Here is a 23627-nt window from a genome sequence, read left to right on the forward strand (position 1 = left end):
ACAAGGAAAACGCCCGGAGATTCGGAAAAAGCGTGACACCAGAGAACGCCAGTTAGTGCTTTATGTTATAAAACATCACTGAGCGTGTGTACGTTCGGTGAGAGTCTAAGTGTGGGTGTTTGAACAAATTTTACACTAATCGAGCTGAATTTTCTGTATAAACGTGCCATTGACAATCTATACATTTTCGTTTGATTAAAAACAAGTAATTTATAAGTTGAATGTTTTGACTATCATTTATCCTATATAAATTCTTCAAACTGAGATTGTATCGATTGTCAGACGTTTAATTTAAATGTTTTAAAGGGTCTACAGTGTTTCCATTTAAGCACACAATTTAAGATTACCGATGACATTTACAAACAGAAAACTCATTTCCTAGGTTTAGTACCCAAGTGCCGGTAAAACCTGGAAATATTAAGTTGCCATGACAACAATAAAAGACGACAGTAAGAGTATAGGGATTTCGTGATCATATAAAGTTAATAATGTTTCATGGTCGTCCCAAATGCAATTAGGCTATGTACGCAACCCAATGATTACCTGAATATCGCTCGCGAGATTGGCACGATCAATTCTATGAGGAAATCTCCAGGCCATCTCAGAGTCTATTACGCTATTAGACAATGCGCGAGAGTGTCTCTCTGCACTGGCAGTCAAAGGGAGATAATTCCGTCATTACGGTGCTTTGTCTTCAAGCAATGCACGCTAAACAAGGACAAGTGTGTGCTGCGGTAGGGCGCCCGTCGGTAGTTGGTTGCCTATCGCGATGAGCAGCGTACAAGATCGTTACGGTAGACAGGCATACGATCAGAAGGTACTTGAAATGTTTCTCCAACTGTGGATGTTTTTTATCAAACGCCAGAAGATTCATACTTATATAATTACGAGAACTTGACGTACATGATTGTGACTGATGAGACAAAAATTCGACAAACGCAAAAGTTTGCCAGAAATTTCCGTTCAATTAACACATGAATTATCCCAGAATGTGGCGAGACAGATGGGGGCGAGGGTCTGGCTCAGATACGTGGTTGTCTCACTGTGGGACCGGAGCAGTGCATGCTGGGACCATTTCAAAACTCCTATGCTATTTGCATCTACAAAGGCCGCAAGTAATTAGCATTGAAAATGTAGAACCCTATGTGCACACTCCACCAACTTGCTAATGAACAGATGACAAGGCCATGGACAATATGCATATACAGATATTAGGTATTTAAAACAACATAAACATTCTCTAGATGACAGCCTCGAAGCTACCGTTAACACGAGACTCCATGGTAAATAGCATTAACGTCTCTTGACCGCCTAGACGTGACTGTTACCATGAATGTTACCGGCACCATGGATCCTGGACTAATAGTTAACATCTCCTGGTTCCCTGTACGTGACAGTCAACATCCCCTGGTTCCCTATACGTCACTGTTAACATCCCTGGTTCCCTATACGTCACTGTTAACATCCCTGGTTCCCTATACGTGACTGTTGACATCCCTGGTTCCCTATACGTCACTGTTAACATCCCTGGTTCCCTATACGTCACTGTTAACATCCCTGGTTCCCTATACGTGACTGTTGACATCCCTGGTTCCCTATACGTGACTGTTAACATCCCTGGTTCCCTATACGTGACAGTCAACATTCCCTGGTTCCCTATACGTGACTGTTAACATCCCTGGTTCCCTATACGTGACTGTTAACATCCCTGGTTCCCTATACGTGACTGTTAACATCCCTGGTTCCCTATACGTGACTGTTAACATCCCTGGTTCCCTATACGTGACTGTTAACATCCCTGGTTCCCTATACGTGACTGTTAACATCCCTGGTTCCCTATACGTGACTGCTAACATCCCTGGTTCCCTATACGTGACTGTTAACATCCCTGGTTCCCTGTATGTGACTGTTAAAATCCCTGGTTCCCTATACGTCACTGTTAACATCCCTGGTTCCCTATACGTGACTGTTAACATCCCTGGTTCCCTATACGTCACTGTTAACACCCCTGGTTCCCTATACGTCACTGTTAACATCCCCTTGTTCCCCATACGTCACTGTTAACATCCCCTGGTTCCCTATACGTCACTGTTAACATTTCCTGGTTTCCTATACGTCATTGTTAAAACCTCCTGGTTCCTTAGACGCGACTGTTAACATCTCCTGGTTCCCTAGATGTGACTGTTAACACCCCCTGCTTCTCAAGGCGTCACTGTTAACATCCCCTGTTTCTCTAGACGTCACCGTTAACACCTCTTGATTCCCTAGTGGTGATGGTTAACATCTCCTGGTTCCCTTGACGTGACGGTTAACAACCTCTCCTGATTCCTCTAAACTTGACAGTTAACGTCTCCTGATTCCTTGGACGTAATTGTTCAACTCTCCTGATTCCTTGGACGTAATGATCAACATCTCTTCTGATTCCCCAGTGGGGATTTTTAACACCTCCTGATTCCTTAGACGTGGCGGTTAACATCTTCTGATTCCGTGGACGTGATAATTAACATCTCCTGATTCCTTAATTAGATGTGACTGCTAACACCTCCTGATTCCTTAGACGTGGCAGTTAACATCTCCTAATTCCGTGGACGTGACTGTTAACATCTCCTGATTCCGTGGACGTGACTGTTAACATCTCCTGATTCCTTAATTAGATGCGACTGTTAACATATCCTGATTCCTTAATCAGATGTGACTGTTAACACCTCCTGATTCCTTAGACGTGGCAGTTAACATCTCCTGATTCCGTGGACGTGACAGTTAACATCTCCTGATTCCGTGGACGTGATAGTTAACATATCCTGATTACTTAATTAGATGTGACTGTTAACACCTCCTGATTCCTTAGACGTGGCAGTTAACATATCCTGATTCCGTAATTAGATGTGACTGTTAACACCTCCTGATTCCTTAGACGTGGCAGTTAACATCTCCTGATTCCCCAGACGTAATTGTTCAACTCTCCTGATGTCCTGGACGCGACGGTTAACATTAACCTTCCTGATACTTCATATATTTGGTTGCTACGAAGTGGCAGTGCAAGGATATGCTTGGATAGACTGATTATGACCATTGATCCGTTAGTACCATTCTTCGTTGATTTCGAATGTATGACACATGGACAATCTGCGTCTTCTATGTGACGAATAATGGTGGTTAAAGCGGCGTTAAAGTCCAAATTCATTCAGATACATATTTCAGACGTCAAAAACATGACCTCAGTGTACCGTTAACTCGCCAAAGATCGCCCCGATCGGAAGCAGCAAAACATTTCCTACTTTCAATTATCATTCATCCAAACTCTCAGAGTTTCAAACCCAACGGGGCACGGGTGGCCCAGTCGTCTAAGGCGCCGCGATTCGCTGTGCAGAGTTGCGCCATTTTGTGCCCGGTTCGCCCCGATTATGCTCTAGGTTTCTAGGTGTCAGCACCATATCCGTGCTCGTGGTAAACGTCTGAGACCTGCATCACTTCGGGCTTTCCTCCCACATTAAGCTGACACGCTGCGATATAACTGGCATACTGTTAAAAGTGGCTTTAAACCCAACTCACTCACTCACTCAAAGCCTACTACTTATGAGATACTTATCACACAATTTCAAATCCACAATTTCGAGTCATTAAACATAGCCAATGTTTTCCCACTGTTAGGTCCCTATTATAAAATGCGTTAACCTACACCATAACCCGTGATAGACCGCCTCCGTGGTCTAGTGGTAGAGCGTCCGCCCGGAGAGCGGAAGGTCCAGGGTTCGATCCCCGACCGCGTCATACCAAAAGACGTTCAAAGATGGTACTTGTTGTTACCCTGTCTGGCGCTCGGCATTAAGGGGCTAAAACAAGGACTGGTCGGCTCGGAGTCAGTATACTGTGTCTGAGTGGGGTATTCATGTTAAACTGCGGCGTGGTATCTCAGTGGGCTAGCACTATACATCGGCATCAGTCCGGACTAGTACAAGCAGCCACACAAACACACACACGTACATGCACGTCGCTATATAAGTGCAATAATCTTGGACGCGACGTTAAACCCCATTTCACCTCACCTCATAACCCGTGATCATTAACGTAATCTCTGACCATGTGGACATGACCTTGATTCAAATCCTTCAGGCCAAACGTGACATAGATTCAATATCGTGTGAACCTGACCCAGATCTGATTCCATTGATGTGAAGTGGGAGACAAGGTCTGGTCTATAAAAGCCTACGGCACGCCCAGTTTAACCGGCTCCCGACGGTGTTTTCAGGCTGTAGGTCTGACGGTTGTGCTTATCTGCCAATGGATTGACTTCCTGAGACAGTAGTTCCAAACTCATGTACTAGTCTCGTATACCTGCTTTCTATTGTTGATGACGTCACAGGTCATGTCGTTGTAACGTTAAGCCTTTATATTACTTTGTTGTATAGTGTGTTTGTTTGTTGTTTAACGCCGCACTCAGCAAAAGTCCAGCTATATGACCGCGGTCTGTAAATAATCGAGTCTGGACCAGACAATTGACATCATGAGCATAAATCCACGCAATTGGGATACGTTGACATGCATCAACCAAGTCAGCGAGCCTGACCACCCGATTCCGTTAGTCGCCTTTTACGACAATCATTGTTGCCTTTTACGACAAGCATGGGTTGCTGAAGACCTATTCTACCCCGGATCTTCACGGGTCTTGTTGTATAGTAGCGACATATAATAGTTGTATAGTTGACAAAATACATCAGGATACAGTTTGCTGATAAGCATAATCTTATCCCTGTTGTTTCCCCCACCCCCGCAGGTGGCGTCCATGGTCACACAAATGGCATTGCCCCATTCCGTCCGGCACGTCCACCAACCCCCCCCCCCCCCCCCCCCCCCCCACCCCCTTATCAATCTGCACCACCCCATCTCCGTGACTGTCAAAACAGTCGTCCCAACCCAACTACCCCCCCCCCCCCCCCCACCCACCCACCCACCCCACCCCGATATCTGTTTGAAAACGCAACCTCACCCTAACTTTCACTCCCTAGCGTCACCCCGACCACGAGAACCGCCATCCCAAGGGCCAGAGCTGTGATTGTCAAAACATCACCGTCGTTGTCGTGCACCCCACCCCGTCATGCCCACGTCAGCCTGAACAACACCAAACTGATTGTCACAATAGCACCGTCACCCACTATCCCCAAAGATCCTAATTTTCACCGCCCGACTCCCTGAACTACTCCACCTCATTCAAACTGTCACACCCCACCGCCAACCCGACCCCATTCATGACGAGACACCCATCCCAAGGGTCACAGCACGGGCCTGATCGCGTTATTCCGTACCCCCGAGTAGACACCCCCGCCATCTGGGTTCATCGGACAAAGACCTCTATAAAAAACAGGTCCATATGTTTGTCAATGTCCCCAATCAGACAAAAAAGACTACATATACTTCTTCGACTACCGCGAAGTCGAAACGACCTTGTTACGTATCAAATTCCGCCATTCTGTCCCTGGAGACCCCCTGCGGCAAAACAGAATTTGATGCCCCCTGATTGGCCAATTCAACGTTCAGAGAAGCTTGCTAAATGTGTCGGTAGTCGTACCCTCTGCACGTGCAGACGGGCGCGCGCAGTCGAGCCGGACTCATTACCCACAGATTTCATTATTTCATTATCAGTAAAGCTAATGAATGTGTTTCCACTCGCAGAGAGAAAGATGTATTTCTTTTTTTGGACATTAATTACTGGCACGATTTAGTGTGGCCTTTGATACCAGATGCCAACTGCCGCCCTTTCTAATGACCTCTTTATAGCAACAATATTGATTTCTGTCTGGGGCCAGTACGGATGGGGTAGGGTGGGTGGGATGAGATAGTGACTGAGTATGGTTTTACGCCGCATTTAGCAATATTCCAGCAATTTCACGGCGGGGGACACCGGACATGTGGGGAATCCAATCCGCGTTTTCGACGTGACGAGCGAACGCTTTAACCACCAAGTTACCCCACTGCCCCAGGATGAGATGAGGTGAGGTGAGGTGAAATTGGGTTTAACGTCGCGTCCAAGATTATTGCACTTATATAGCGACGTGCATGCACGTGTATGTGTGTGTGTGGTTGCTTGTACTAGTCCGGACTGATGCCGATTTATAGTGCTAGGTCACTGAGATACCATGCCGCAGTTTAACATGAATACCCCACTCAGACACAGTATACTGACTCCGAGCCGACCAGTCCTTGTTTTAGCCCCTTAATGCCGAGCGCCAGACAGGGTAACAACAAGTACAATCTTTTAACGTCTTTTTGTATGACGCGGCCCGGGATCGAACCCTGGACCTTCCGCTCTCCGGGCGGACGCTCTACCACAAGACCACGGAGGCGGTCAGGATGAGATGAAGAGGGGTGGGATAGGGTGATGTTGGATGGGGTAGTATAGGAATGAGAAGGATGGGGTGGGATAGGATGGAATCGGGACGGTGGAGTTCGGTGTGCGTCAGGGCAAAGCAGCTTGTGAATGTTGGATACATGGGTGGGGGAAAGCATCTTTGAAAAAACATGTACTCTCTGAAGGTCTCTGGGCGTTCTGTCACAATCAGGCAGTTTGGGTGTTCTATCACACTCAGGCAGTAAATGTGACCTTGGTCAGTCTGGCAGGGCTGAGTTCTGGTACAGTCTGTTACAGTATGAGTTATCTTCGACAGTTTCGCCAGTGTGGGTGATCTGTAACTGACACGGCAATATAACAGCGTCTAGCAGATGATCGAGTCGGTACCAGGCAGCACGGTGAAACCACGACAGAGAATAGTGCTGTCTGGCATTTAGGACAGTTTGGAAAATAATCTGGTGCTCAGTGATGGCACATGGCCAGTCCACAGATCATAACGATGTAAGGAGAATTCTGAGTGTGGTCCGACCCGTGAAGATTCGGGGTAGAATAGGTCTTCAGCAACCCATGCTTGCCGTACATGGCGACTGTGTCTGTCGTAAGAGGCGACTGTCGGGATCGGGTGGTCAGGCTCGCTGATTTGGTTGATGCGGGTCATCATATCCCAATCGTATCGATGCTTATGATGTCAGTCACTGGATTGTCTGGTCCAGAGTCGATTATTTACAGACCGCGATCATATAGCTGGAATATTGCGGAGTGCGGCGTTAAACAAACAAACAAAACATCTAAGTGTAGTCCAGATGCCCTCAGGAAAGAGTTGCGTCCCTTGGGCACGCCAGAAACCTATGATTGTGGGTTCGAATCCCGGTTCGCCCCGATTATGTTTCTAGGTTTGTCAGCACCATACCCGTGCTCGTCGGTTTCACCGAAGTGGTAAACGTCTGAGACCTGCATCACTTCGGGCTTTCCTCCCACATTAAGCTGACATGTCGTGATATAACTGGAATACTGTTAAAAGCGGCGTTAAACCCAACGCACTCACTTACTCTTGGGTCTGGGAGACAGACTACCTCTCGCCAAATGCGACTGTCTACAGGCCGCAGTGATACAACAGGAGTGTGGCTGACTGCTACCAATAATATTTACTTTCTCATTGTGCGGGAATCCTACACAACCGCATCTATACATGTCAATCAGATTTACCATGACAGATTTCATTGTTGACGTCACCAGGTTAAGGTGACCTGCTGTAAATGCCTTGCCACTCGTCACACACGTGCAAATTATCTTAGATGACTTTGAACGTCACTTAAATGGTTTGTGATCTATTTATTTTTCAGCCAGTCACGCTTACCTCTCTTTACTCGCGATCGTGACTAGTATTGTTTTTCAATTTTTCAATCTGTGATGTGAGTGTTCATTCTCTTGAATGGTATGCGGCTGTCAACCAGGACACACGTACCTTGCAAGCCTTGCTGTATAACGGTACAAGGATCAATACCGAAACGTCGTTAATACAGCATAAAAGTAATTGTTATCCATAAATTGTGTCTACTTTGACAAGATCTTCGTTATGCAGTAGAGGTGAAAGAAAAGATTTTCTGCAATAAAATTTATTTTGTTTGATAATTCAGCGAGTTTGTGAATCAAATCTTTCATTGGTACACATATTTAAGTACATTAACATCATTAAAATTTAATATGCATTTTATATGTAAAACAGGATAAATATACTGGGGAACGTTTGGATTCCAATATCTGGGGAATCTCAAGCTGGAATCTGCTATCACTCCATGCTACCAGCATGCCGATTCAGGCACAAACAACCGACAAGATGGCACTTTTACTGCTGTATGTTTACGTTGATATCGACGCTTATTGTAAATGTTCGGAGACGGAACTTAGCATCGGAGATTACAATGCCCTCCACACGGGTCTCAAGATGGCCGTGGATACGAACATCTCGTCAGGCTTATGGAGAGATCCCACAGATGAAATCATTCCTGTGGCGGAGATCGACATTGACATGTTTACAATCAGCCCATGCATTGCTAGTGGGTTTATTCTATTTAAAATATAAATTGTGATTTTATCTGCGCTCCTCGCCCATCACGTTTAAGATCTCGTGATCCGCCTCGGTCCTGGCGAGATGTAAATAAACAAAGAATTGGCGCCAAACCGGATCCCACTGTCGGCACGCGCATGTGGAATAGGTTCCCGTGGCGCTCGTGCGGCACGCGCGGACCATGACACTGCGCAAACACACATTGGTATTGCAAGATGGCGGAAGAAGGAATGTTGTAGTTTGGCCGGGCATGATACGGTTGACCATAACAGCTTGAAGTCGACGTTTGGTGTGGTTTTCGGAACGTGACACATTCTATCCACCGCGAGATTTGAACAGTGTCATGTGACCTCCCACTGCACGTGCAGTATCACCCTCCCACGTGACAGCCACCTCTGCCTCAGCACTAGACATCTGTCAAAGTCCGTGACAACGAAAATACCCCCGCAAAAACAATAGAGATATGCGGCCCATGCTTCGAATTAATGCAATACAGTTTGAAATGAGTTCATTATTTCACAGGCTAATGACTCAGCAGCGGGTGAGACGGGCGTATTTCCATTAATTTCTCCCTCTGTGATCTGGAACTGGTGTTTAGGGTTCGCATGGTCAATTGTGTTGTCTAAGGCCGTGCGAAATCGTGCACGTCCAGTCGGTGTGACATTAATCTCCTTAGTGACCAAGACGCTGTCCTCAAGGCACGACAATCCGCGCTGGCTTAAGTCACAAAGGGCATATGAATCAAACCCAATTTATGATTGAAACACTGGCCGGAGGAAATATGTTGTGTTATTCTAAAATAGTGTCCTTTTAAAATGACAACAGAAACATGTCAAATACGTTGTCAGAAACATTCCACATAAAGACTATTGGCATTGTATGGACTGAAAGGCAATTAGCATTGCTTCTTCAACAAACCTTTTAAAAAATCCTTTGTTTGCTTTCAGCTGAAACTGTCATTAGTCTTGGGGAACTATCTCTTGATAATTTGTTCATATTAAGCCCACACTGGACTCGTTCCCTTTGCATTCGAAGGGTGGGGGTAATTCTTAACGCTGCCGACACGAAACGTATGATGGACTTGAGTGGTAAGATACCGCTGTAAATACCTCGGCTATCAATAGACTTATATACCCATCAAAAGTAGTCAAGGACTATCCGATCCTTACATATTACTATGATTAATCTGTCATGACATGACAGCTTAAAGAATCGGGTGAAACCATGACATGACACATTAACAAATAGTTATATAAAAGAATCGGTGGTCCGATGTTTTAGTAGCTTTATAGTAGTATATTTATCTATCAAAAACACGTCAGCTACATTTCAATATCTTCAAGTAGCATTTAGAAGTATAAGTGTACCTTGGATTGTCTTCATGGATTTAGCATCTTGTTCATTCTTAGAATGCAACGTTTCGTTGAGAAAACAACAGTTCTACACCATGACTGGAAAGGCTGCATAAAATAGAAACAAAACCAATCTGGATTATAAAAATAGGCGAGATTAGCTAGTTGTATTCCAAATGCATTTATAAAAGCATTGAGAAAAGCATTGAGTATTTGGAATTAAGTAATAAAAGATTTCACAGTCCATAAAGTTGATAAAGATGTTAGTATGAGTACCGAAATGTTTTCAGATGTTTTCATCTGTTTTATTACTTATAGAAAGGTTTAGATTGTACCAATTAAGGAAGTTGTTCCTGTGGAATTGTACTCAAGCATCGGACCCGTGAAGACCCGGGGTAGAATAGGTCTTCAGCAACCCATGCTTGCCGTAAAAGGTGACCATGCTTGTACGAGGCGACTAACGGGATCGGGTGGTCAGGCTCGCTGACTTGGTCGATGCATGTCATCGATCCCAATTGCGTGGATCGATGCTCATGATATTAATCACTGGATTGTCTGGTCCAGACTATATTAATTACCGACCGCCATCATATAGCTGGAATATTGGTGAGTGCGTCGTTAAACAACAAAACAACCAACCAACCAACTACTCAAGCATTCCGAGTAACAAAGGATTTGATTTTCAAGAGACGTTGATAAAATGAACCTGGCTCATTTCTGTTACATAGGAAAGGAAAATGTATGTCAAATATATTTACAGACTGCTGTTTTTACGAGTGTATTAGGGGAGTAAGCCCACATGCTTCACACCAGCGCGAGTACAATGTCCCACGAGCCTGTTGGATGTATACTCCGAACGGAGAGAGTGATTAACGTCAGGGACCGATTCATATAGCCTCTGTGACGTCACTGCATAGCCACACTTACCACAAACACGGCCCTAAACCCGCATAACGAGGGAGGCACTATCAACTCAGACGGCAATCAGGCATTAATTTCTATTTTGTTGCGTTTTAAACTCAAAACGCCATTGGTTGTCTCTTATTAGCTTTGCAGAGACGCATATATGAGGATATTTTTAGATTTATATCCAATTTGGTTGTCCGTTGAGATAGAGTCGCTGGTGCAATTAACGTGCACGTGGTACAACATATTTCTGATTAGTTCAACGGTATCCGATATACAAGTATGTAGGTGTTTTACTCTAAAGGGTAGGTGAGAAATGTGAAAATGGGTAAACAAGAATATTTCAAATACACGTTAAATGTGTTTGTTTGTTTGTAGTTTAAAGCCGCACTCAGCAATATTCCAGCCATGTGACGGCTGTCTGTAAATAATGGAATCTGGACCAGACAATCCAGTTATTTTGATATTGTGAATAACGATCCACGCCATGAGGGTACGGTGACGAACCATCAACCAAGTCACTGAGCCTGACTACCCGATCCATTTGGTCGCCTCTCACGACAGAAACCTATGATTGAATCCCGGTTCGCCCCGATTATGTTTCTAGGTTTGTCAGCACCATACCCGTGCTCGTGGGTTTCACCGAAGTGGTAAACGTCTGAGACCTACATCACTTCGGGCTTTCCTCCCACATTAAGCTGACACGCCGTGATATAACTGTTATACTGTTAAAATCGGCGTTAAACCCAACTCACTCACTCACTCGCCACTTTCTAATCACGGGGTTATGAATAAGAGAAAAACTAATTAATAATTACAACTACGCATAAAGTCTTTATTGCTACTGTTAACAGGATAATTATTTTTAAATTACTTTTCTTATACATGTTTTCATAGTTTGGTCAGGTTACGTGCGAATGTCTCTACAAATCTATGATTATATATTAATAAGGTGTTTGTTAGTTTAAGTGTATGTTTACATTATCAGTTAAAACTGTTTCACCAGCTGAATCTTTTCTCCACTAGGAGCAATATATTGTTTTGATCCGATAGCCTTGGGTTCGTTCAAATTCCGCCCGGATTGTGATCCTTGAAATGTAGCATCATTCACACAAAAAAACGGTAAACGTCTGAGACATTATCGCCTACTCACTCTTTTGTTAGACCCATTTGTCGGATTTAACCCGTAACACACCATAAAACAACATCGACTTAACTCTTATTTACAATTGTATTATCTCCTAATCATAATAAAATGAGCGTGGTGTATATCAATGTGATTTTCTTCATGCATCACTTGTGAATGGCCCCGCGGCTGAGGAAACCATTTTCCTATTCCTTAGCGATATAACATCACTTCGGTACGGTACGGGGCGTCGCGATAGAGTTGTCGTGTTTGCTGTTACAAGGCAATTATTGATAGTATATGAATCAAAGGGGTGGGGAAAGTATATGGATTTACAATATCCGCTTCCTAACAATAATGTTCTTTACAACTTCAGAAAAGCGAAATCTCTGAAGAAATATTGCAGAACACGTCGATCAATATTGATTTCAAATGGCACAATTTAATGCAAATGCCAATATAGAACAATGTCTTTAATTAATAATAAATAAATTATAAAATATCAGTTTCTGTTCAGTTTCACATCTGGTGAATCAGAACACATGACTTGTGCATTAATCATGACTTCAATTTAAATTGAATACTCCCTAGGCCTGTAATGAATTTTGTTGACATATTTTTCAGGCATTCAAAATATTACCGAGTGAACTCTCAATTGGGTAGCCACATTTATAAGAGATTTAATTCAGTCCCCATTGACTCGATGATCGAAGCATATCGCCTTCTTAACTGACCTCGCCTTCCCAGTCCCTGTCGCCATCACTGTTTTTCTCTGTTCACATGAGGCATGTGCCGTGTGATGTTCTCGTCAAGCACGTTGGAAGATTTTCCCAAATCACCTGTATTAAGGATTTTCCGCCGTAGCTGACTATATCTAGTGACTTCTGTTGGTTACATGGCGTAGACTAACATCATTATCGTTACTTAGCAATGTTCGGTACAAACCAAAGAAACACGTTTTTCAAAACGTTTTGAGACAACCAGATTAGACCTTTAACGAGTGAGTTTGGTTTTACGCCACTTTTAGCAATAAACCAGCAATATCACGGCGGGGGACACCAGATATGGGCTTCACACATTGTACCTATGTGGGGAATCGTCTTCGGCGTGACGAGGGAACGTTTCAACCACTAGGCTACCCACCGCCCCCTTGACAAGTGTTTGTTTGTTTGTAAGTTGTTTAACGCCGCATTCAACAATATTACAGCTATATGACGGTGGTCTGTATATAATCGAGTCTGGACCAGATAGTCCAGTGATTGACATCATGAGCATCGATCCATGCAGTTGGGATACGATGACATGCATCAACCAAATCAGCGAGTCTGACCACCCCATCCCGTTAGTCGCCTCTTACGACAAGCATAGTCGCCTTTTAACTCAAGCATGGGTTGCTGAAGACCTATTCTACCCCGAACCTCACGGGTCCCTTGACAAGTGAGTGAGTGGTTGAGTGAGTTAGGTTTGACGGCGAAGTATTTCAGTTATATCACTGCGTATTAGCTTGAGGAAAGCTCGAAGTGATGCAGGTCTTAGATGGTTACCATTGTGAAACTCCGGTGTGATGCTGATAAGAGAAAGATGATCAGCGCTGAATCTGAGAGTCGAACACCCAAAGACAGACAGAGACATTAGTGGAAACTAACCCCTCGTGGCCATTTGACCTTATAATGTCTTAAAGAAAACCTTTCAACTATCAAGGCACTTCAACTATTGGACTCCTTGCCCACATTGGTCTACAGATATCGATCTAGTTTCTGATGCTGACAAAGTCAATTTACGGTATCCCGCAGTTATTTGAAACATTTCTAAAAGTGACAAATCGACTCACTCACACAATACTACCGACAACCTATCTAGGATGTGTCATCAAATTAATAAAGTTACAAAGTGATGATTCTCTTCCAATATATGTGGTTAAATAGAACCTCAGTGCTGATACTGAACCAAAGACGAGGGAAACTAGACTGGGCGAAAATCAATTAAACCGTTCCCGTTATAAGACAGGCAATTCTGATCAGTTGATTGTGACGTTATCGCTCTTACACCCAAATCTCTCAAATGCATAGTTCGACCCAACATGTAAGTAGAAAATAGATGTATGTACTGGTCTTCCTGGAGCCAGAGATCTCTTTTGATGAGCGTTATATGACTTCTAGTCAATGTGGAGGTCAATGGCTAAACGACCATTAAGTCATCTTATCTGAGAGAAATTGGTTTTCATTTTCTGCAGGGTACAACCAGGACGGCGGTTGTATTACCTTTCTGTCACTGTGGCGTAACGCGCAATACCGCATCTCTATGGTAACAGTTAAACATGTAATTGGTTTGATTCAGACCGATTTGATTTCGGTATTGCAATTCTAGTCTGGGAAATTGGCCTCGTAATGAAGCAAAAAGACAAAGGAATCATTTAGGGTCACGCGAGCGTGTTAGGTGAATGAGTTTAACGAGATTTGAGAGTCTTAAATTTGAAAACGACAGCTGACTCGGTTCGTTTCAAAGACATTAAAAGGTATTTTAACGTTTCTCAAAAGTAACTAAAATTTTGATGAATATGAAAAACAATAACATATACACGTGTTTTCATTCTGATATTTAAATTCAATTAACGAATTTGATTTTTGTTTTGTTTTTGTACGGTTTTATAATTATATAAAATCGACAATAAACGTGTCTATGGGGTGGTCTGTCTCGACACGAGACAATTCTCGTGGTCCAATCTCAGTTCTTAAAAAAAATACTCGTTCGTTGAAATTAGGAGTCAAGGGGTCAAAACTGGTCAATGTAAAACAATTGACATTAATTACTAGACTGTCATTCACTTCCTGGCTGATTGCAGATATGCAAATTAATATGCATGAAAGGAAATAATTTAAATAATATCGTCCCGTAAATGATATGGCAAACAATCCGGTCGCACTTTTCTATTTGATGTTGCGCCAATTCGTCATAAACATCTTGTTAACCTAAAGTACTAGAGACGTTGATTGATATTTAGTTCTATTCCGCTTTATACCACCCCTCGTTACTTCATTAAACGTTTGTCATTTACACGTGCATAACGTGCTCAACACACGAAAAAGCTCGTAAATCAATTTAGTTGTCGATCACTGCTTTTGTGACAATGTCCCACGTTTTATCGCTTTCCGTGTCTATGGTTACTGTGCACGTGCACTGGCCCGGATAGCGATAATCTGATCACGTGATCACAGTCAAAATGGCTTCGTCACCACCTGGGCCTGACAAATCCGTTTACCATTTTGATATATAGCTGATATTGGTCCGGATAAGTCTCCCCAGGAGATTAATGCTAGTGTTAAAATATCGTTCGAGATCATTTTGGTGGGACTTGCAGATAAAGTTGTTTGAATGCTCTTGGTCACTGAAACAATTAAGTTGTGGGGCGTTGAGATCGACACGTAATTACACCAGAAAAAGGAAAAAAATCTCGGTGACATTCATTTCAGAAAATCTTAACAAAAACGGATTATACTTACGTATAGATGTAGGCGTATAACTATTGTATAAATACTTGATTTGACTTTTGTTAGGTGATGGGAAAATATGTTAAAAAAGGTCTTTGATGCTATTTCCTTGAAGATGTCATTATAAAAATATTGATTTTTATTAATGTTAAAATAATCGCTTTAAACGGAAACGAGAATATCTGAAAGCATGTGTCAACTAAACCACGCACGAAGCTTGTGACAGTTGTACCTTTTTTTAACCCAAAGCAATCTTGATTTTTAATCTAAATTAAATAATGTGGAATGCGGTATCACTTTATTAAACAATGTAAATTTGAAATATTGATAATGTAAAACAGCTCATTATAAAAGGCGCTAGTTTCGGGACAGTGATTGAATTTGGAGACAGTTGCATCTCTTTGTCCTGTCTAAATGTGTTAATCGCCGTCCCATCTGTTTGCGCACAATGAGATGCATAATAACGCGGGTGCAAAACACACAGGGAGGACTCATGGTCTTCAACAATGCTGTGGTTCTGACGGAATGGAGGAGTCTGATCATACTTCAAAGAAACGCAGAAGAATTAGTTTCTGCAATGGAAAACTCCCCCTTATCATGCGTTCCTTTGCGTGAATGTCCGCGGAGATTGTAATTTTTTATTTGAATAAAAAAACACTGACTTGCATGAGAAGGTAATGTAATTTACCCAACCTTTACCTCGCCCAGAGGAATTATCCAAAAGACAATCCATCTTGAATAAATAGCGTAAAATTACATGGATGTTGGATCTGATAGATGAGCACATGCTTTATTTTGCATCGTGTGCCGCTTGCCATGTGATCTCGGCAAGATCATTAGCTGCTGAGGACCGTGTCGATGGAATCCAAGATGGCGATCGTTCATCTTTGACCCTGAGTGATCCCTTGGAGGAAAGACTAGCGCGAATTAAGCCCGAAAATCACTCGTTTTGGCAACTTGTAATTCATTATCAAGATCTAAAAGTTGCTGCATCGAAGTTTCAGTAATACTGGTCTTGACCTTTGATTTGGGGGAAGAGTTATCCCCCTTTTGAGACTAATGCCGGACATTGTCACAAGCCCCATCCGTCTTCATCAAGACGAGGCTACTGACAATGTATGATTTCAAGATAAAGATGTCCAACGTTGCGATCAATGTTGGAATCCCTTTGGATTAATTAGGTGGCGTTTTAGCCCGACAGTTAGATAGGCTAGGTGATAATGAAAAAGGCTTTATAAAATCAACCTAAACAGATAAAATCAACACTCGACAGGATCATGTATTAGTGCGTCAGTATTAGTGGTGAAAACAACATTGAATGTGTCTAAGCCAATGTAATGCATTGCATTGCCAGAAATAGGTTTGGGGAAGACGGGTTTTGTCCCCGAGTGATTAACGAGATTATAGTTGTTCGGATAGTCCTCGTTAATTAGCCGAAGCCCGATTATATTGATAAATACAGAACTTTTGATGAACGAGTGCACTCAGTATTATTTGATTCTTAATGAAATTAGATCTACAATAATGATGTACATTTCCTGGTTTGTCGGAGTAGAAATGTTGATGCTCTATCCTAATTAGAACCTGTCCTGTTCGCAGTCTAGCGTTACATTCTGATAAATGTAATTTTCGCAGTGCTCTAGGTTCTACCGCGTGAGGGTTTTGCATTAGTTAAATTCTGAATGGAAAATACATCAGTACTCTTAGAACAATTTGAACCTTACGAACAAAAACAAAATTGATTAAACTTTTTTCAATTAAACTTTTTCAAGAAGATACATGTATACACACTGTGAGAATAAAACTGAAAGCAACCGGGGGAATAGTCCTGCACCATGACCGTGGAATATATTTATTTTATGAAAAAATAATAATCTAGAAATGCATACAAAAGCAAGTCTAGCCAGCTCAAATCAGCATAGGTAATTTTTTTTTATTTTAAGAGTCAAGAAGGATATTGTGTAATATAAGATTTCAGAGACTAAATGTTAGTCTACCGGGGGAAATGCGAATTTCTTTAATTCCACATTGCAAAGTAAATTAAAATATTATAATTACGTATTTCGTCGGGAAGTGCTTTGTTCAAGTCGAGGTAAAATGCAAAGCCATGTTGCCCCCCTTGGTGATACAGGACAGAATCAGTCCCCAACACGTTTTTGTCGGAAGAACCGAAACCGGTGAGAATCTGGTGGTTTTAATTGTGTGTCACGGCTGATAGTGTGACATCGTTCCCCGATGGCGGTGCAGCCACTGATCATGACCCGTGAAGATCCGGGGTAGAATAGGTCTCCAGCAACCCATGCTTGCCGTAAAAGGCGACTATGCTTGTCGAAAGAAGCGACTAACGGGAACGGGTTGTCAGGCTCGCCGACTTGATTGATGCAAGTCATCGTATCCCAATTGCGTAGATCGATGCTCATGATGTCAATCTCTGGATTGTCAGGTCCAGGCTCGATTACTTACAGACCGCCGTCATATAGCTGAAATATTGCTGAGTGCGACGTTAAACAAAACAAAACAAAACATGTTTGTCGGAAGAACCGAATACGATGAGAATCTGAAGGTTTTAAATGTGTTCGTGTTTCTCCGATGTCGTGAAACGTTGATATACTATTAACCACTTGTTTATCTGGCCGGGGCTTCATTATATACCGCCATACTATAGGTGGGATATTGCTGACATTTACTTCCCATCAACGCACAGGACACGGGTATATGTGAGAGAAGGTGTTTACTGATACACTGCAAGCGTTCAAAAATAACGTGAGTGATTTCAACTCTAACGGTACTTCAGCCCCATCACGACGGTCAGTGATAAAGAAGAAACCCAATTTGATGTAGATCGCTGACATTAACTACTTTGTTTGAGGTTTAACGTCGCGTTCAAGATGATTGCAATTCTATAGCGACGCACGTGTGTGTGTGTGTGTGCGTGCGTGCGTGCGTGCGTGCGTGTGTACAGTCTGTTATGCAGACCCTGAAACAAATATATTCAATAAATCCCATACGAGTCTATATTAATGGGCAACTCTAGATTACTGCAATGTTAGAAAATGAAGAGTGTCTCTGGGCTCCTTTTATTATATTTTTATTAAGATAATTTAACAACTGTTTTTTTTCTGTAAGATATGTTCATTTCAGAGACCACATGTAGATGTTAGTCCAAACTATAAGGACGTGTGATTGTTATATGGTGCTAGCCCATTGAGATACCACGCCGCAGTCCAACTCCGAACCGACCAGTCCTTGTTTTATCCACTGAATGCCAAGCACCAGGCAGGGTAACAACAAGTACACTATTTAAATGTCTTTGGTATCCATGGATACAGCGGTGTAGAATGCATTAGTTGTTCCAATGCTGTAATGATACATGAAATATCATCATTGTCATAAAGAAGTGTACATCCATGGAACTATCTCCATTCTTGAATACAATTCTTTTATATTCTGGGTTCAGTGAATAATGCAAATCAGAAGTATGTCCCCATGTTTGATGATTGCTAAAATGAAACAAACAAGAAATAGTTGTTCGATGGTGATGTAATTGATACGGGTATCATAGGTGTGTTTTTAACCTAGAGTTTGCAGTTTTTCGGTGACTGTTTTCAGCCTAATAACGTTTTGATTAAGTTTGTAAGTTTTTGGTCAAATCTAATTTTCCAGTGTATTCTTTCTTTTGCCCAACATTTTACATCAGAATGTACAGTACTAGACTAATATCTAGTCTCTGTTTTACACACACAAAAAACAGTTGTTAAATTATCTTAATAAAAAATATAATAAAATCGAACATAGAGACTCTCTTCAATTTCGGGTTCAGCAGTAATCTAGACTTGCCAAACATTAAAGACTTGCATGGGCTGTATTGGATATATTAACCAGGGTCTGTATGACAGACAAGTGTAGTACTATCATAAAACATTTTTTTTTATATATATATAATAAAGATAACACAAAAAGATAGTTGAAATCACAGTTAATTTATGCTGTGTTATCAAACCTTTCCAATGTGAAGTGAAGCCTGTCTGAAAGTGTGTGAAGGAGCGTGTGTTCGGTGGGGGCAGGATTGCGATTACTGCCTCCCTACCATTCCCCCACTGCCTAGAGGAATGGCAGATGGATTCCACTGAAGGCTAATTTCAACCGATTGCGCATTTTTGTCTGAGTTCTAAACCACACCGGGCCGCGTGCACTAACCTTATTATTAAGATTACCCCCAAAGTCTGGCTTTCCTATCCGCCCGACCCCACGGGCTGGTGCATTATGGGTCCCTTTGTTTCCTGCCCTATTGGATGACTCACGTGCAAACCGCTGCTACTTTCCTAATTACTACTAATTACGAGGGAATACCGACAGTCAGGCAGGAAGGCTTTTCCTCTGACTTGATCCAAAGCCTTTGCCTAAATCTCATTTTCAGTAATCTGGTCGACTTAGGTGGAAATTACTCTCAAACTGTCCACTCAAGATCAATTTCGTAGCGGACTGGACACACCTTGTATCGAAACCGGGCCTGGCGTCTGGCGAGCTAATTGGCCGATCATGAAGATATTTAATTGAAGTGTGAATATTCCTATGCAAGAGCTCTCAAGTGATGAAAAACAGGGGCAAGGCTTGTAGCCCTAGGGGTCGTGACTCAGTGGAGCGGGGTGGCCCTCCCCCTAGGATTAATCCTCAGTCCCTCCCCACCCCCCTCACCCAATTTGACATCCATGCCCGATGACAGATGCTTTACAATTGTCACCTATTAAAGCGGATCCTAGTTCACGGCAGACTTGGAGTCCAAAGCATGCAGTAATTGATGCTCTCTTTAACGTATGAGTCTTGCAACATTCAGTTAATGAGCCTGAATACCGCACCGGTACTCTTTAATGAAGCTCCGTACACCTCTCTGAGTTGAAGTTTGCTCTCTATCCCCTCCTCTGAAAAAAGAGAATTGTGGTAAATCCTTACTGTAAAATAAAGATGCATTTATTTTTTTTTAAATTAGAAAATACAAATAAATTTAATCATGCGGATCAAAGATTATTAACATCAAAGATATAAACATTTGATATAATAAAATGAAATGGAAATCGATTTTGTAGCCTAGAAAATCAGCAATGTAGGTCATCATTGAATGTTGTATTCATGACAGGGATGACGTCACGCGGTGATAACACATGTGAAAAAAAAAACAAATCCTCATTTCGCAGAGGTTTTCACTTAAGACAGAACTAACGAGCACCGATGAGGTGCTGACAAACCCACGGTCATAACCGGGACGAAATTGACACTCGAACCCGGGTTCTGACGCAGGTAAGGGACGTATCGAACCTTCTGTGAACCTATACTGACGTCTGTATAGAATTACACGTCAGAATGTTTGAACCAATCGCCGGTTTAATCTCATATGACTATGAAGCAGTACTTATTATACTCGCAAGTTCTGAATGAGTGTGGTGTTACGCCGCTTTTAGCAACATTCCAGGAATATCATGACAGTGGACACACAAAATGGGCTTCACACATTGTACCCATGTGAGGAATCGAACCCGGGCCTTCGATGTGACGATCGAACCAGGCTACCCCACCACGCCTGCAAGTTTTGAATCAGTGACATGTTGGTTGGTTGGTTGGTTTGTTGTTTAACGCCGCACTCAGCAATATTCCAGCTATATGACGGCGGTCTGTAAATAATCGAGCCTGGACCAGACAATCCAGTGATTGGTATCATGAGCATCGATCCACGCAATTGGGAACGATGACATGTATCAACCAAATCAGCGAGACTGACCACCCGATCCCGTTAGTCGCCTTTTACGACAAGCATAGTCGCCCTTTACGGCAAGCATGGGTTGCTGAAGACCTATTCTACCCCGGAATCTTCACGGGTCCAGTGACATGTACTACAATATATTGACAGGGATAATTAGATGTGTCAGTCTATTTATAAATATACCCTTGACATATAATGAGAATCAGTTTTGTGTATAATGGAAAGATACAACATACCCCTATCAAAAGTAGAATAGTATAGTTAAGGGTCAACAATGAAATTTTCAGGAAACCTTGTGAATTGAGTTGGTGACGTTCAACAATCACTCATATGAATGACAATGTGACGGTCAGTACAATGTGGAGGCAAAGTCAGAGAAGTTGCCATATTTCAGGCTAAGTGAGTGAGAGAGGTGTTCAACAGTATTTTGAACAGTATTTAGTTTGAAAGGAAAATACAAAGTGATGCCGGTCTTTGGCATCTTTGGCATCTTTGGCGCATCTTAATCCGGCGAATCCCGGATTCTGGCCCACCAAAGGGACGCAACTCTATACAGCGAGTTGCTGTGCTTCATGCGACCAGACCACTCGAGTCCCAAACGCATTTAAGACATCAGTATCACCTACCTGGAATCTTGCATTTGTTTCCCAAAACATAATCCTGGTAAACCAGCCACAGCACCCGAAAACTTTTTGGTCGCTATATTACGCCATGCCACCATATTTGTTAGAGCGAGTTATATACTGAACCGCAAAAGAAACGTCACCATGGACAGATATATGAGAAACCTTATTTGTCCAAACACTATAAACATACTTTGTGACATATTTAAAAGATGAGACTTGGCAAAACTGACCATCAAGGTTGAAATTAAAGTGTCAAATGTTCTTTAAGTGAGACACACAACACTAGTCTCTGAGAAAATGGCATCACAGGTCAGTATCTCGTGTGTCCGTCATGTGCATTGATGACTGCCGTGCAACGTCGATACATGGAATGGGTGAGGCGGTTGATCAAGGCCATTGGCACTTGAGCACACACCCTGAGGAACGCCTGACGCAGTTCAGCTGCAGTTGTCGGCCTTGGTCGGACGTCATTCAGCCGTCTTTGAATCTCGTCCCACAGGTACTCAATGGGATTTGAATCGGGACTGGGGGCAGGCCACTGCATGGTTCTGATGCCATTCTGCTGGGGGAAGTCTCTTGTTGCTCTCGCAGTGTGGGCACGGGCGTTATCATGCTGAAACTCGTGGTTGTGGCGACGTGCCAAATGAGGTATGGCGTGTGGTCTCAAGACTTGATCAATGCACCGAGCTGCTGTGACACCATTGCCTCTCCCTGGACCGATGTTCTGGAAGACCACAGGACCAACCCTCTGTGCAAGACCAATTCCACCCCACACCATGAATCTCGGACCATCCGAACAACGTTCCCCACGGCGTCGCTAGACTCTCCCACTGCCAGCTGCTGTTGAGATCCAGTAACGGCTCTCGTCTGAGAAGAGGGCTCTTCTCCACTGCTGGTGGCGCCAATGCTTGTGCCGTGTTGCCCACTTAAGACGGCCCTGGCGATGACGTGGTGTCAGAATGGGTCGCGGTGCGGCCTTGACAGTGGAGGTGTCTGCTCTTCAATCGTTGACGCACGATGTCCGCACAAATGTGTCGCTGGTGTGTCCTCATGGTCTGTCGAGCAGTTTCCGCAGCAGTTACAAAGTGATCTTGAAGATGCTGTCGCACAATCTGACGATCCTGACGTCGGGTGGTGACCCTTGGTCTTCCACTACGTGGTCAGTCATCTATAGTGTTGGTGGTCTGGTACCATTGCTGGAGCCTGTCTATGGTCCTTACGTGGACTTGAAATGCATTGGCTCCTTGCCGGGCGGTTTATCCAGCTTGCAATCGTCCAAGGGCTTGGTGTCGCTCAATTCTTGTCAATCTTGGCATGTTGTAGCAATTCAATAATGAATGTTATCCGATCTGGGTGGATTTTTAAAGGGCAAGAAATAGGGGAACGCATGTGCATTTCAATTTTCACGGAACTCACGTGCATCGGGTTGCCATGGCCGTTGCCGTGATGCGTTTGGGCGATCGGTTTTATTGACATCTACTCAGGGTTTTTTATCCTCAAAATTTCATTTTTCAGGACAAGGTAATGTTAACTTGTAGAAACTTTGACAAAAATTACTCAGATATTTGAATGACAACTTTCCATGCAATGTTACTTGAGGTGACGTTTCTTTTGCGGTTCAGTATATATTTGTCCAAGCAAAGGGCCTATTGTGCAGCCATTATTGCCTCAAGGTTTAAAAAGCAGAGAAAAGAACAGTATAAAAACATATCATAATACTCAGCTAAACACGCACCGCATACTTGTGTTGCCCAACTCCTCGTGTTTAACAATATGCACTTAATGATTGTTTTAAAATAAGAGATTGTGTGCTATTACTAACATATGGGCGAGACATTTACGGTGACACAATATTATTATTTCAGCGATTATAAATTTCTTAAATTAACATACCTTTTCAAAAAACATATGCCAGCGCTGATATATGTCTAATTTGCTGTAATACAAAACACCTTTTGTT

The sequence above is a fragment of the Haliotis rufescens genome, unplaced genomic scaffold, assembly GCF_023055435.1.
Source record: "Haliotis rufescens isolate VD_foot unplaced genomic scaffold, xgHalRufe1.0.p SCAF_20, whole genome shotgun sequence".
Taxonomy (NCBI): Eukaryota; Metazoa; Mollusca; class Gastropoda; order Lepetellida; family Haliotidae; genus Haliotis; species Haliotis rufescens.